The 15969-nt window shown below is 42.2% G+C and overlaps 1 protein-coding gene across 2 annotated transcripts in view; it reads right to left on the reverse strand.

The window, feature by feature from the left end:
* Positions 1-6583: 6583 nt before the first annotated feature.
* The window catches only part of ARL5A (ARF like GTPase 5A), a 50067-nt gene continuing 40681 nt past the window's right edge, over positions 6584-15969 (reverse strand). Inside the window, exon 7 of one of the 2 annotated variants that reach the window (XR_011468039.1) lies at positions 6584-8989. The gene's annotated coding sequence lies outside the window, so the exon portion shown is untranslated. Of the gene's footprint in view, positions 8990-9040; positions 9685-15969 lie in introns of those variants that run through there. The other variant, XR_011468040.1, reaches the window with a different exon arrangement.

A 15969-nucleotide genomic window follows, 5' to 3' on the forward strand; every position in this document is an offset into this window, starting at 1 on the left:
TTCTGGCCCACCTTCAGCCTTCAGCCCTTGAATACTGAACTATTTTCCAGATTAATAGATATACAAAGGTGCCAGAGATGAGAAACCAGGGCAGCAGCAAATGGCCCTGGAGGACACTATAGGATCTGATACACTAAGTTGGCCACACAGCCTTGATCTCAGATTCGTCCCTTACCTCTGACCAGCCTCCAGCCATACACTTTTGGGTCTTTTTAAAAGTAAGTTGATTCGCCTGGGAAATAACTCCTTGATATTAAAAATGAGTATCATTTCAATGTTCAGCGCACATGTAGGAGATACTAGCTGTATTCAATACTTCTCCTTCTCCATATATTATGCACACACATAGGAACACACACATCTAAGTACATGTGTGTGTAGGTGTGTGTATACATTTCTGATAACAGCCTTTGAGTTGATATTCAATGACCTTTACAACTAGGCCATTACTGTATACACAACCATTTGGTTGAAATAATCATGTTATCATTAACCATGTCAGTTCTGGAAAGATGAAATATGTAACAAAAGGAAAAGAAACAGTAAAACAAAAATCAACCCATTAAAGGTAATGTGTTTTCAGAAGTACTAGACATTTTAAGTTCTTCAAAATGTATAATGTCAAAGACACCCAATCTGTACTAGAAAAAGTTGTATTTTGTTATTTACCCCAGATGCAAATTGAGTTATTTCTAACAGAACCGTCGTGACTTGAACACCAGAACCATTCAGCCAACCTCAATAGTTGCCCAGAGGATCAGATGGGAAAGAGAATGACTGTGTGCTAACCATCTGTTCGCCATATGCCTGAGAAAAAATTCAGAAAATCCATGTTCTCAGGGCTCCTGGCCTTCGAATCAATCACCTTCAGAAGAACTGTCTCCTGCCACTGGCTACGCTGACCATGCTGCAGTAAACACATCTGACGATCAATGTTCAGAACCTTGCTTGTCTACTACAGTGCGACGCACAGTGCCAGAGAGAACGCTGACCCATTGAGGGTACACCTTCACACGCCTGTCTTTTAGATGTGATGCTCGGCTACCACGGACCTTCCTTTCTCTGAATCCATACTCTGGCCTACCTGTCAAGCAATGTGGAATCCAGTAGTTTGCCAGAGGGTTAACAGAGACTGTGCTTTTTAAACTGGGGTATGTTACTCAAAATTAGCGATTGATACAGAGCATACTTTTTGAACATTTAAAAATATTCTTGGGACCCTAGTGGTTGGAAGGAGTTTTCTTGGGGTTGCTCCAGGAATAGCCGACTAAGAATTTCTCCATATCCCCCTCCCTTTACATGTTTGAATTTTGCTCCTGATAAGCAAGCCAGATTTTTGTTTTTTTATTATTTGAATGCATTATAGTAGCTACTCAGTAAATAGTTATTGAATGACCCAAAAGATTCAAAATACATGCACTTAGTGAATTTTGGATTAACAAATATTAAATAATGTCATTGCTTAAGAATGCAAACCAGACTAAAAACATCTAGTCAACGAAATCCATAGGAATGACACACAGGTGACGATCTTCCTCTTGGTGCCGCTTTATGGGTGTTTCATGCACCATCAGCTAGTCCTCTTGGGGATGAGAGAGGAAACTCAGAGGTCTTGAAAGCCTTTTACAACTTTTAACAGCTTCATGGAAACAGATCAACCAACCAACCAAACAAATAAGACTGGAGATATATATATATATATATATAACTGATTCACTTTGCTGTATACCTAAAACTAACACTACATTGCAAATCAACTATATTCCAATAAAAATTACAAAAAAAATAAAAGCAAACTCATCAACCACATATGGTTGAAACCATAGAGGGCCCTGGGGCTGTGTGGGAGATACCAGGACCCTGCACAGAGATCTGGGTCAATATGTTACAGTTCCTATCACCACTAGCTCAGTGGATCCCCTCTTTGAGATGCATCCTCAGCACTACCCAGAGGCCAGACATGTCCTCAACAGCATCTCCCCTCTGCTAGACGACAATGGGAAGGTCTGGCGACCTGAGCGCTAGTGGAAGCCTCTGAAGCTGAAGTTCTGAAAGTTTCCTCTGCTTTTTGGCCACATGGGTTTCTGAACGTGCAGCCATGCCTATTTTTTTAATTTTTAAAATTAAAAATAAAAAGTAGCAATTTTATTATTCTTAACATTCAAATGAATACACATACACACACACACACGTAACCAGGGGGTATAGTCAATGAAGATGACATCCATAGGCTCATGAACCTAGCTTGTGCTGGAGACACTGCTGGACCAGCAAGTATGACTCTGCGCCCTCAATCTAAGCATGCATCCAATGAACATCTGCTGAGTGACAACTAATGTGCTAGGCTTCCCTGGTGGCACGAGTGGTAAAGAACCCACCTGCCAAAGCAGGAGATGTAAGAGACCCCAGTTCAATCACTGGGTCGGAAAGATCCCCTGCAAAAGGCATGGCAACCCACTCCAGTATTCTTGCCTAGTGAACCCCATGGACAGAGGAGCCTGGTGGACTACAGTCCATGGGGTCACAAAGAGTCAGACACGACTGAGTGACTTAGCACACATGCACGCAATCAATGTGCCAGGAATGTGGATATGGCGATGACTGAAAAAGACAAAGTCTCTGTCCTATTAAATTTACATTCTGGCAAGGAAGACAGACTGTGCAAAGTGCACAGATCAAAGTCTAACAGGCGAAAGAGCGGCGAGGCAAGCTGCTGGTCTGGAGAGCCACGGAAGTTCTGTGATAAGGTGAAGTTGGAGTCCAGGTCTCAGTGAAATGAGAGAGCCACATGAACGTCTGAGGGAGACCATTCTGAGCAGAGGAAGCAGCAAATACTAAGGTCCTGAGGGAGGAATATGCCTGACCTATTCAAGCAAGAGCGGAGCCAAGGAAGCAGGAAAAGATTGATGGAAGAGATTAGCAGGGAGCGGTTCATGTTAGGGTCAGATCCCATGGGCCCTTATTATACTTTTGGTAGGTTCTGAGTCAGGGAGTGACAGCCATGTACACTGAACCACATGGATAATCCTGGAAAGGGCATTAGTTCTAACAATTGGGTGTCCTTGGCAGACTTCTCAGGGGTAGCCAGAGAGTCAGCAATCCTTGTAGAGGATGAGTTCTGATCCCAGTATCTTGGATTGTTGTCATTGTTCAGTCACTAAATCATGTCCGACTCTTTGTGACCCCCATGGACTGCTGCATGCCAGGCTCCTCTGTCCTCCACTGTCTCTCAGAGTTTGCTCTGATTCATGCCCATGTTATCCAACCATCTCATCCTCTGCTGCCCCCTCCTCCTTTAAGCCTTCAATCTTTCCCAGCATCAGGGTCTCCTCCAGTGAGTCGGCTCTTTGCATCAGGTGGCCAGACTATTAGAACTTCAGCATCAGTCCTTCAAATGAATCCTCGGGGTTGATTTCCTTTAGGATTGACTGGTTTGATCTCCTTGCAGTGCAAGGGGGACTCTCTTGCTTGGAGAACCCCATGAACAGTATGAAAAGGCAAAAAAAGTTCTCTTAGATCCCATGGGGCTAATTCAAGAGTGGGAATCACCCTGCCCACTGTTTCTCTCCTTCCTCCTGCTGCCCACCCTCAGGAGCTGTTCCTCCTCAGTAGACTTCTGGGAAAGGTAAACTGGGGAGAGGAGATAAAATGCAAAATGAAAGTCATCCAATTTGAATCTTTCAACTTCGTCTAAGCATAGGGAAAGAAGGGTGAAGAAACATCTGATCTGAGGTCTGGGAGGTAGCTGATCCATGTCCATCAGTAGTATCTGTCCTTTTTGCTTTAGATTCATGAATCCAGGCCCACGCTGGCCCTTTTTATTTATCAGTTTATTTTATTCTATTTTTTCTTTTATTTTAGAGGGCTTACCCCTCTGAAAAGATGTACACATATATTAGCCCACACAGCCACACACCCTAGAGACACTGAGGCCAGGAGAGCAGTGGTTTTCGTTCTTTGCTTTCAAAAAATTTTATTGAAATGACCGAGGGTACTATGGGAACAATTTATCTACAACACATAATTATTCAGCTTAGCAAATATTTTTAAAAGTAAGCTAAGAGACAAAAATTAGGCATTGCCATCAACTGTTCTGTGTTCTCACAGAGGAGAAAATACAACAGAAAAGGGAAAGGTGGAAGATGACAGGGCTTCTCTTGTCATACCAAACAGTGAACTCAGACTTTGAAAATACAAGACAAACCGGAAGGCATACCCTTTCCAGCCTCCTGCCTGCACTCATCAACTTCACAAGTTTTCCCAGAAGCCCGACCAGGCCTACTCACCTCCCGCCTCCCCGCCGCAACCTCCTCCTCTCACCTCCACCACCTCTCGCCTCTCTGCACCACCAGAGATGGAGGGGAGCTGGGGAAAGCAACCCAGTTAGCAGCAGAGCCCAGGGCTAGAAGTCCAGGGGTCCAAATTCTCCTACCAACCCCGCTGCCTTTGATTCATTCATATTCTCTCTTCCTTATAATGAACCACAAGGGAAAACTCAATGATATTCAGTAAGTTACTTCCTGCTTCAACATTCAAAGTTCAGGCCAAGAAAGGAAGTAAGTTTAGAGCTACTGAGTAAACACTGGTGCTAAAGCCTGCAAGGCAAGGATTCCTACCAAATGTGACCGATGAAGACACTGGCCATCAGAAGAAGGAAGGAACGTGGCTGTTTAGCTGCAGTGCTGGTGCCAGAAAGCTCTCTCTAACATGTGTGGCTGGGCTCCCTCGCTGACCTGCCTGTGTCAGACTCTGAGTCTCTTTTTGAGTGTCCCCAGCACTGTGATGTCCCAGAGCCATGGTGAGCTATAGTTTCAGATTCTTCATAAGCCATGCACTGTCCCTCATCAGCATTGTGGCAATAGCCCTACCTTTGATTTGGGGTTCAGGGTAAGTGGGTTGCAGGTTGAGGCAGAGAGGTGCTTCCTGGAGTGATAGCTCATCCAGATATCCATCCTTTGAGGGTTCCATCGACTGAGGGAAACTCCAAGCCACTCACTTTTCCTAGGAGTTGCTCTCATCCCCTCTCATGCGTCAACTCACAGGCAACAGGAAGAGCAGGTGGCTGTTCCAAGCTAGAGATCACTGAGCAAGACCACCTTTGAGATTAACAAGCCAATCTGCTGCTGCTGCTGCTGCTGCTGCTGCTAAGTCGCTTCAGTCGTGTCCGACTCTGTGCGACTCCAAAGATGGCAGCCCACCAGGCTCCCCTGTCCCTGGGATTCTCCAGGCAAGAACATTGGAGTGGGTTGCCATTTCCTTCTCCAATGCATGAAAGTGAAAAGTGAAAAGGAAGTCGCTCAGTCATGTCCAACTCTCAGCGACCCCATGGACTGCAGCCTACCAGGCTCCTCTGTTCATGGGATTTTCCAGGCAAGAGTACTAGAGTGGGGTGCCATTGCCTTCTCAACAAGCCAACCTAGCGCTAGCGCTGAGCAAATGTGGGCTCGGAGGTGTACATTCAAGCACCAGAGTGAACCAGCCAGGCCTGGAGTGGTTACCTCACTTGTCTTTTCTGCTCCCTCCTCCCAACACACACACACACAAACACATACACACACACACAGACATACAGACACACAGACAGACACAGAGTTTTATTTTTTGATCAGCGGTAGGTAACCTCAGGGTTGGAACTTGGAAATAGGGTCACAGGTTAATATTACGTGCATGAGGGATTAGGGAGAATCTGAGCAGCTCCAGATGGTGGAATGAGACATAATGGAGGGTGAGGCAGGTCACAGAGGTAGACTGCGGGTCAACAAGGACAGGCATTCTTATAACCAGAGCTGTCCGACGAAGGGGCAGCCTGCTTGGTAAGGTGATAGTTGCTGTAACTCAAAGGGCACAGAAGATGGCTGCAAAGCCTCTGATTTGGGATGTTGAGGGAGGCCTCAGCATGCTGCAGTCCTTCTGATTCTATGACTCTAAGAGATCTCGAAATAGTTCACTTACTGTCAACTTGCATTGAATCATTTTGCTGAATCACCACTTCCTAAAGTCACTATGACTCAGACAGGGTTTATAAGCAAAGCTTTTATCCCTATATCCCCAAAGTGCTCAGTTTGAATCTGTAAGAAAGAAGATAAATTTATAAATGGGGGGTTTATTTTTTACTTTCAGAGATAACTTACATATATTTCTCACATTTTAACTCTCTCCTGTAATGTATTTTTTAAAAAAGTTACTACAGACAGCATGCTTGGACACCCTCAAATGTCCTCAAAACCTAGGGAGTCAAAAACTGATGTCCCGGCTCTCTGAACTAGCCAGATAAATACTCTCATTAGCCTAAAACTGTCTGCTCAGCACTCCAGACTCATCTTACACTTGTCTGGGGTGACAGAGAGAACTCACTAACCTTCTTCTTAAAGAAGGAGGGAAATATTTGCCATTTCTATTGTTAACCTGTTCTGTGACCTCGGAAAACTTACTAACTTCTCCAAGACACAGTTTCTTCATGTGAAATAGAGACTATAATAGCATCTATCATACAGAGTTACTGTTAGCATTAAATAATACATGTAATATACTTTTTGAAGTATGTGACACACGGCAAAAAAAAGTTAGCTACCACTATTATTCTTAAAATCATGGAACTTTATTAGAAATTACATACAAATATATATATATACACAAATGAAACTATAAATCAGTCATAAAAAAGAATGCAATTTTGGCATTTGCAACACCATGGATGGACTTGGAGGGCATTATGCTAAGTGAAATAAGTTAAACAGAGAAAGACAAACACTGTATGGTATTACTTATGGGTAGAATCTAAAAAATAAACTAGTGAATATAATAAAAAAAGATACAGACTCAACAGACATAAAGAACAAATTAGTGGTTACCAGTGGGAGAGGGAGGAGCAAGATAGGTATAGCAGTTAAGAGGTACAAAGTGAAGTGAAGTTGCTCAGTCGTGTCCGACTCTTTGCAACCCCATGGACTGTAGCTTACCAAGCTCCTCTGTCCACGGGATTTTCAGGCAAGAGTACTGGAGTGGGTTGCCATTTCCTTCTCCAAAGAGGTACAAACTACTATATAAAAGGAAATAAGCTACCAGGGGGATTTCTCTGGTGGTCCAGTGGGAACCTGTGCTTCCCCTGCAGGGGGTCTGTGTTCAATCCCTGGTCAGGGAACTAAGATCCCACATGACATACAGTGCAGCCAAAAAAAAAAAAAGCTACAAGGATATATTGTTCAACACAGGGAATATAGCCTGCCTTTTATAAAAACTATAAATGGAGCCTGACCTTTAAAAATTGTGAATAATTATATTGTACACCTGTAAAACTTCCATTATATATATCAACTATATTTTAATAAAATTTTTTTTATATACTAAGGAACTATGCCTTAAAATGCTCTTTCACGTAAAAAAAGTCTGAAGATAAGCAGTTTGGGGCTAGCATGCAGCTCTCAAGCATTATTAATAACCGAACATTATTAATTACAATAACATTAACTCAGACTCCTATGTTTTTTCTAGGAACTTTAGCATGTGATACCCATTCTCAAATCACCTCTTGGTCCAAGATGGTTGCTAGAGCTCCAACCACCTCATCTGTATTTCAAGAAGTAGGAAGACAGGGGAAAGATAAACATGCACCTTCCTAGTTTCTGTTCTCTGTTTAACTTTGCAAAGGTTACTGAAGCTCTGAGAGTCAGAGGCCAGAAATGGCCTTATGGACAATCTAATGAGGTCTGATTCTCCATTACACTTGGGCAAACTGAGATAAACTGTGTCTATAGACAAAATGTCTTGGCCCAGGTAGTGCCAGAACTAGGGAACTGAAGAAATCTGAGATGATTAATAACTCTGGTGGTCCCATCAACTTTCCCTCTGTGGGCAACCCAGATTCAGACTCTCCAATCAAGGAAAACCAGTTCTAAGGAATTTACATGCTTAACAAATCCAGACTTCTGAAGGCCTTAATTTAGAAATAGGGACCCCCAAGCCTTAGCCTTGCCTCCCTTTCCAGCCTTCAGCCTGGCCTCTATGGAGCATTCCCAATATCTAAGCAGATAAGCCATTTTATTGCCATGTCATATTTACAGTTTAGAACTTGCTGCTGTGTTTTCTCAGATCTAGTTCATGGACTAAATAGAGAGGTGACATCAAACGGTTGAGCAAACAGCTGTCGGAAGCTGCCTCTGAGCACTCTGGGAAAGCAGCTGGTCCCCCTCCAGTGACACCCAGTGGCAGGCTCACACCGAAAGGTCATGGCTACCAAACAGCAAGCTGGCTTGGACGCGCCTGGGACATGACATCTGTTTGGAGTCCACTAATGCTGGTTTTACTCAAGAATTTGTTGTTTTTCAGGGCAACCATGGATTATTATGACGACCAACGTTTGCTGTCTATTCAATGTCTATGGAGTAAACAGAAAAGGCAACGTCTCCATCGTTAAGAAGAAGCTGGCAAACATGCTACATGTGGGCTGGGAAGGGGGTACATTTCATTCTACAGCCCTTGGAGGCCTCACACATCATACAAACCCACTTACTCGTCCCCCACCTGGGTCAGGGAAGTGCTGGGACCTTCAAGGGCAGCGAAGGTGTGGGATGGGGGAGGAGGGTGTTGGCCATAGGCCCTGAGTCAGGCTATTTTATTTCCAACCTCTTTTATTTCCAGAGAGTCACATGTGCATAAATTGTAGCCAAGACAGTAAACTCTGCAACAATACAAGTAACTACAGACTACAAAGTGAACTAAAAAACACTCACTCTGAAAGACTCCAAAAAATGACTCCAATCACTCTTCATAGCACCATGGGTTTTATAGAAAAGTGGAAGGAACTTTTAATATATTCAAATCTAATTTCCCTGTCCTCCACATAACATTCCTGTGAGATAAATTTTAGTGCCTGTTTGAACCATTTCAAGGTCTGAGATTCCTCAGTTTTTTTGAGGCAGGTTTATTAGTAATGTTCTGCTTTGGTTCTGTAATTCCTCAATAGGGAATCTTTAAGTAGCAAGGACCCGGCCTAGAGGAAGAAAGAGAAGAAAGAATCAAATCCTGTAGGGTTTAGTTACTTAAATAATAGCATAAACAAAGTCAAAAGAAAACAAGCTGGTAAAAAAAACCAAAACAAAACTGTGATACATGTAAGAATGGGGTTAATTTTCCTAATATACAAAAGCACTTATATAACAATTTGATAAAAGAATCAAATTTTAAAAATGAGAAAAGGCTATGAATAGGCAGTTCACAAGACAAAAACGGACCAGTAAGCAGATGAAAAGAGCTTTTACTCCAAACATTATTCGGTTCAGTCACTCAGTCGTGTCTGACTCTTTGTAACCCCATGGACTGCAGCATGCCAGGCTTCCTTTTCCATCACCAACTCCCAAAACTTGCTCAAACTCATGTCCATTGAGTCGGTGACGCCATCCAACCATCTCATCCTCTGTTGTCCTCCCGCCTTCACTCTTTCCCAGCATCAGGGTCTTTTCAAATGAGTCAGTTCTTCGCATCAGGTGTCCAAAGTCGTGGAGTTTCAGCTTCAGCATCAGTCCTTCCAATGAATATTCAGGACTGATTTCCTTTAGGATGGACTGGTTGGATCTCCTTGCTGTCCAAAAGACTCTCAAGTCTTCTCCAGTACCACAGTTCAAAAGCATCAATTCTTTGGTGCTCAGCTTTCTTTATGGTCCAACTCTTACAAACATTATTGGAGAACTGTAAATTCAAGCAATGAAAGGCCATTTTTCACCAATGCTTGACTAATGCCAAATCATCTGATAATACCCAACATGGGGAAACACACTCATCCTTCTCAAAGAACAATTCAGTTATGACTATTGAAATTTAAAATGGACACAGTCTTTGAAATTTAGTTCATAAATATACTTTTATAAGTGCATAGAAATATTTTCAGCAATATCTGTAATAGAGGAATGTTTGCAATAGAAGAAAGTAAACAACTTTCCTTTCTATTGATAAGCAACTGGGGTAATAAATTGAGGTACATCTCGCATGGAATACTCAGAGCTATTAAGTCAAATGAGGGAGATTTACATGGGTAAAAATTAGATATCTAAGACATATTAAGGGAAAACACAAGGTGTAGAAATGTGCGTATGAGCTTATTTATGTAAAAATTATATATGCTTGCATATTCATAGACATAATCTGCAAGAAGATATAAAGTATTAGTATTAGTAATTATTTATTTGAAAATCAAAATATGCAAAGGCAATACTATATTTCACCGCTGGATATATCATATGTAGCAAGTAGAAAACATGCATGGAGCACAGACATAATAAAATAGTTAAGGCAGGAAGAGGACTGAAACTGGCAAGGGGCCCATAAGAACTTAAAAATATATTTTAATGTTTTGTTTCATTAAGAATACAACCACAATGTTCTTTATAAATATTTGAAGAGGAAAAAAATAAAAAGACTCATTTGATTCAAACATCCATTAACATTTATAAACTCTCTTAAAATAATCAGTGAGACAATGATGACTCATTTTTTTTTTTAATGTGAAATCCTGTAGCAAGTATGGATTAAGTTTTCCTTGGAGAAATCGGATCTACTTGGTAGAACACTTTTGTACTAATCTTTTTTGTTCACTAGATTTTTCTATTAATATAGTCTGAAAAGAAGAGTTGTGCTTTCACAGCATGCTTGTTGTCAAAGAGAGCTGCTATTTTGTCAAATTGCAGCTTCTTTTGTGCTGGGGAAACAGTCTTACCTTCCTCACCCCACTTTGGAAACCTCTCATGAAAATTACTGGATCTTTTATAGATAGACCATGGGTCTCTAACAAAATTTTACTGGCAGATACTGTTTGAAACTTGTGCAGACTGGGTCTTCATTTTCAGAAGTCAACATGTTAAAACCATTCTCAGATACGCACTGTGGAATTTGCCCTTAAATATCCTTAAACGTGCTCTTGTTCACAGATCCCCATGACACCTTCAGGAACTTTGTGCAAAATGATTCAGAATCTACCCCTCAGATTTGCTCTGTCAGAGCAGAAGTGGGCTCAGTGACTCTGCACTAATGGCCCTTTTGTCCTTCTGATTCAGGAACTCACAGTGACAAGCGATGATGATGGTACTGACCAATGAAACGTAATCATTAGTCAAGTGCAGGTGGGAGACAGTTCTTGCTTTGGATACAAGTGAGTGGTTTAACTCTTGTACTGCACACATATTACTCTCAGAGTATGACAACTGAGTTTTAAATGCACACAATGGATTTTTCTCTCAAGCACTGTGCCATAGATGCAATGGTGAATATTATCTAGCGAGAGGCTCTCATCTAAAAGTCACTTTTAGGAGACAATTTCCTACCTGGAAAACCGTCTTCAGTAGACAGCCTAGTTGGCTCGTTTCAAATTCCTAACTGAAAACCTGCTGGCCACAAATTAGCCAAAGGAAGTTTCCATAATAAGAAAAGAAAAAATGATCAGCATTACATACTCTGTCACCAACAAACCCCAAGAACAGTATCTTTCTGCGAGATCTCTGATGGTGTCTCAATGGATTCCGTTCTGAGATTCTCCGCTGGCAGAGAACTTTCTGGCAAAGCCTGCTGCCCATTTTCTTCTCCCACCCAGGCAACAAGGCTGCTGTCCTTCTGGTGTTCTCTGCACGTGCTCTGTGGGTGTCTGCCTTCTGTACAGATGCCCATCTTGCCCCTCATCCTATGGCCTTATCCATTAGGGCACACTAGGTCTCCCTGTGGTTCCAGGTGCTAGCAGGTGAACGAAGAAGCCTCAGGTCAGTAGGTACGGCTCTTCTCTGCAGCTCTCACAATGAGCCTTTCTTACTCTGAAGCTTTGCATTATTTTTATTATCTAATAGCTACAACATATCAAGCCCTATACACTCTAGACCTCACTGTCCAGTGCAGGAGTCAAGAGCCTCATGTGGCTTCTGAACACCTGAAATGTGGTTACATCAAATTGAGATGTGCTGAAAGTGTAAAATACACAATGGGTTTTTAAGACTTAGTATAAAAAACTGTAAAATTTCCCATTAACAATTTTTATGTTGATTGCATGTTGGAATGGTAAGATTTTGGATACACTGGGTAAATAAAATACATTATTAAAATTAATTTTACTGTTTCTTTTTTACATGTAGCTACTGAACAATTTAAAGTTACTTATGTGGCCCACATTATATTTCTATTGGATGACATTACTCTGGACAAGTGTTCATCCATACCATCCTTCAAATATTATTGATGGCCTACTAGAGTTCAGGCACTAAAGCAGGTACAGATGCATTGGTGGGGTTTGTGAAGTATGCCAAGCCTTTGCCCTCATAAAGACAGTAGATAAGAAGGCAGAAAGATGGATAATCACAATACAGGGTAGGTACAACAAAGAAACAGCCTCAGTTTTGTTGCTCAGTCGTGTCTGACTCTTTGTGACCCCATGCACTGCAGATTGCCAGGCTTCCCGGTCCATCACCAACTCCCAAAGCTTGCTCAAACTCATGTCCATCGAGTTGGTGATGCCATCCAACCATCTCATCCTCTGTCACTCTCTTCTCCTCCTGCCTTCGATCTCTCTCAGCATCACGGTCTTTTCAAATGAGTCAGTTCTTCACATCAGGTGGCCAAAGAAACAACCAAAGTATCACAATAGATAATAGCAACGGTGAGAGGCTGGGACCTATTTATGTGGAGTGGCCAGGGAAGATTGCACCAAGAAGGTAACACCGGTGTAGAGACCTGAGGGTGATGTGCCAGATGCATGAAACCCAGGTGGAGCAGGACTTCAGAGGAGAGAAGGGTCGGTACAGACCCTGAGGGTCCTGGAGTACCGTTGGTGAAGGGGACCACTGGATACCATATAAGGCTGTTCATGGAAACATGCAGGCCTGACAGGTCAAAAGGAGTTCAGATTTTACTCAAGGCAAATGGGAAGCCAAAGAAAAGATTTAAGAAGAGTGGCAGATTGATCCATTTTATGCTTAAAATATGTTTTTTTGGCAACTGTGTAAAGAATGGATTGAAAGGGACAGTGGAAGATTCTATAGTTAAGAGGCAACTGCAGCAGTTCAGAATAGAAGGGTGGTAACTTATTCTAAGGTGGTAGCAGTAAAAAGTGCTCAATATATTTCACTCATCCCGAAGTCTTCCAGGCTTCCGGGCTCAAAGGGACACAAAGACCATCAAATGTAAATGAATAACTAGGAGAGTTCAGGTCCCTTCTTAATGTTTCTGAGGACCACCAAAGAGGAAGTTACATTTTCCTGGTGGTTCCTCACCACTTGTCCCTGGTCTCTGCTCTAGACACAACACTTGATCCCTTATCAACGTCTGCAGGATGCCCCAGCCTGTCCCAATCAATCCTTCTCTTGATTCCTTAAAGCAGTGTTAATTCAAGTCTAAGGAAGCTGCAAAGCTCCACTAAGACACAGGAAAGGGTAACAAGAAACTGGAGCACCAAAGAAAAGCAACCTTCACTTTATTATCTACCATGCCTGTTGGGAAGAGCACTCTGGTCTTATTGCTTTTTCCCTCTGGTTCCAGGGAGAAAATTGCAAAATCCCATGGCTTTATTTCTCATAGCAAGCTACTTTTAAACCCACTGTATCCCAATCTCTCCCGTCCAGGTGGGTCTGGACTTTGCCTCTCAGAAGTAGATGGCCCATCAATATCCTTTCCTAATCAAAAGCATAAATTTTCCTCTGTTGAGGATCTTTCATGTGGAAGCATCTGAAATTAGGTTTTAAAATCACATTTTCTTTCCTCCACCCTTGTATGATCTTATTTAATTCTCCTCATGAAGTAGATGTTACACCCATTCATGAAGAAGAAAAGTGAAGCTAAAAGAGGTGGCCGAGAATAATTTGCTCCAAATCCTACAACCAATCAGGGATGGAGAGAAGACTGAAAACTGAATCCAGCTAAAACCCTGCCTGGCCATCAGCAGCCTACACCACCTCCTGGCAGAGATGGGGCCCAAGGGCAAGGTCATTTTTCTCCTCAAAGCACCATCACCTGCTCCTCTCCCTTTTGGGAATCCACTTTTTGCCTAGACATCTAGAGATTCAAGGATACATCTTGCAGAATCCATTATGTCTTTCCTCCGTGAGTGGAGAAAACAATCAGAAAATGGGCAGAAGGAGGTAACTATGTAGATAACAGGCCAGGAAAATCAAGAAATGGACACCTTATAGCCTTGGCTTTTTTTTTTTTAATTACAAAGCAAGGTTATCTGCTGAGCCCGGGCTAAGGAAGGTAAGGAAAATGGTGGAGACCCTAGCTGTCCACTGAGGTGCTACAATACCTCACATGGGCGAGGAAAGGGGGCAGCTACTGTGTGTGGATTTAGGTACTTCAGGATGCACTCTGTACAAAATGGGATTCCCATCTGTTAGTTATTATCGTATCTACCATACTCAGGTAAGGGTATTCCACTGTTAAGAGATAAAAATTTCACCTTAACCAATGGAAAGCCATTTTAATACCAAGCACTTTGGAAAGTTCCTGGTGTTAGCAAGGGGTCCAGGGATTAGTTATTCAAAGTTAGTTATTAATATATTGTTGTTTTGAATAGGAAGTTCTCTCAGAAATTCCTCTCATATCATATACTATAAGCAACTGTGTCAACATTTGTTCCTTAACTCTAAGACTTTCCCTTTTCTAAAATTATTCCTTGGGTCTAAAGAAGGCACTTTTGAAAACTGCATTTTTGGATTATCACGTCCCAGAATCTTGTTTAGAGGCAAATGTTTTCTCATATAAATTCTCTTGACCCTCTCTTGAACCTTCCCCAGATCCTCTGCATGGAGTTGTTGGGTCAGGGGCTGTCACAGACACCACGAGAATTGGGCCTCAGCCTTTGGGGGAAATGACGCCTTTGTATTACATGAGAGGAAAACTTTGTTTTTGGAGACTTCCCCCAACACTGAATCTTGCCTTGGCTTTTGCAAAACCATATCCAAACTTTTAGAAAAAATTCACAATAGCATTGTTTGGTATTGTTTTCACATTCTCTCATCTCCCTATACCTATTGTTTTTATCTATTTCTGTTGCACCCTGAGACAGCAAAGCTGAGAACATTCATTTGCATAAACAATTCAATGTCACTCTAAAATAGAGATCCATACTACTACACTATACTGTCATGAACCATTTAGGAACTGTTTTATTTCAGAAAGTAGGGACAGAGTATGTTTGATTGAATAACTACAAATGTATCCTTCAGTTCAGTTCAGTCACTCAGTCATGTCCAACTCTTTGTGACTCCATGAATTGCAGCACGCCAGGCCTCCCTGTCCATCACCAACTCCCGGAGTTCACTCAGACTCACATCCATCGAGTCAGTGATGCCATCCAGCCATCTCATCCTCTGTCGTCCCCTTCTCCTCCTGCCCCCAATCCCTCCCAGTATCAGAGTCTTTTCCAATGAGTCAGCTCTTCACATCAGGTGGCCAAAGTACTGGAGTTTCAGCTTTAGCATCATTCCTTCCAAAGAACACCCAGGACTGATCTCCTTTAGAATGGACTGGTTGGATCTCCTTGCAGTCCAAGGGACTCTCAAGAGTCTTCTCCAACACCACAGTTCAAAAGCATCAATTCTTCGGCGCTCAGCTTTCTTCACAGTCCAACTCTCCTTAGTTTTGTCTTATTAAGATTGAAAATTCACCCCACAGTTACAAGGCCTTAGGTGATGTGGCCTCTCACTACCTCTCAGATCTCATCTCCCATTCAAACCTTGTGGATTCTACATCCTACAAACATCTTGAACACACAAGTTTTCCTATGAATCTAAAACCTCTTTAGCCATCTATTTTGGCTCACCTTCTTATCCTGACTCCACAATACAATCCACATATATTGCACTACTTTTGTCCTCCGAATAGGCCATATACTTCTATACCTCCTCATCTTTCACAAGCTTTCTCTGCCCCAAATCACTTTTTCACCTGGTTTACTTAGACTCTTAAAACAAGCTCAAACGTCCCTCCCTCCCCAAAGCTTTTCTT

This window comes from Bos mutus, chromosome 2, assembly GCF_027580195.1.
Source record: "Bos mutus isolate GX-2022 chromosome 2, NWIPB_WYAK_1.1, whole genome shotgun sequence".
In the NCBI taxonomy this organism is placed as follows: domain Eukaryota; kingdom Metazoa; phylum Chordata; class Mammalia; order Artiodactyla; family Bovidae; genus Bos; species Bos mutus.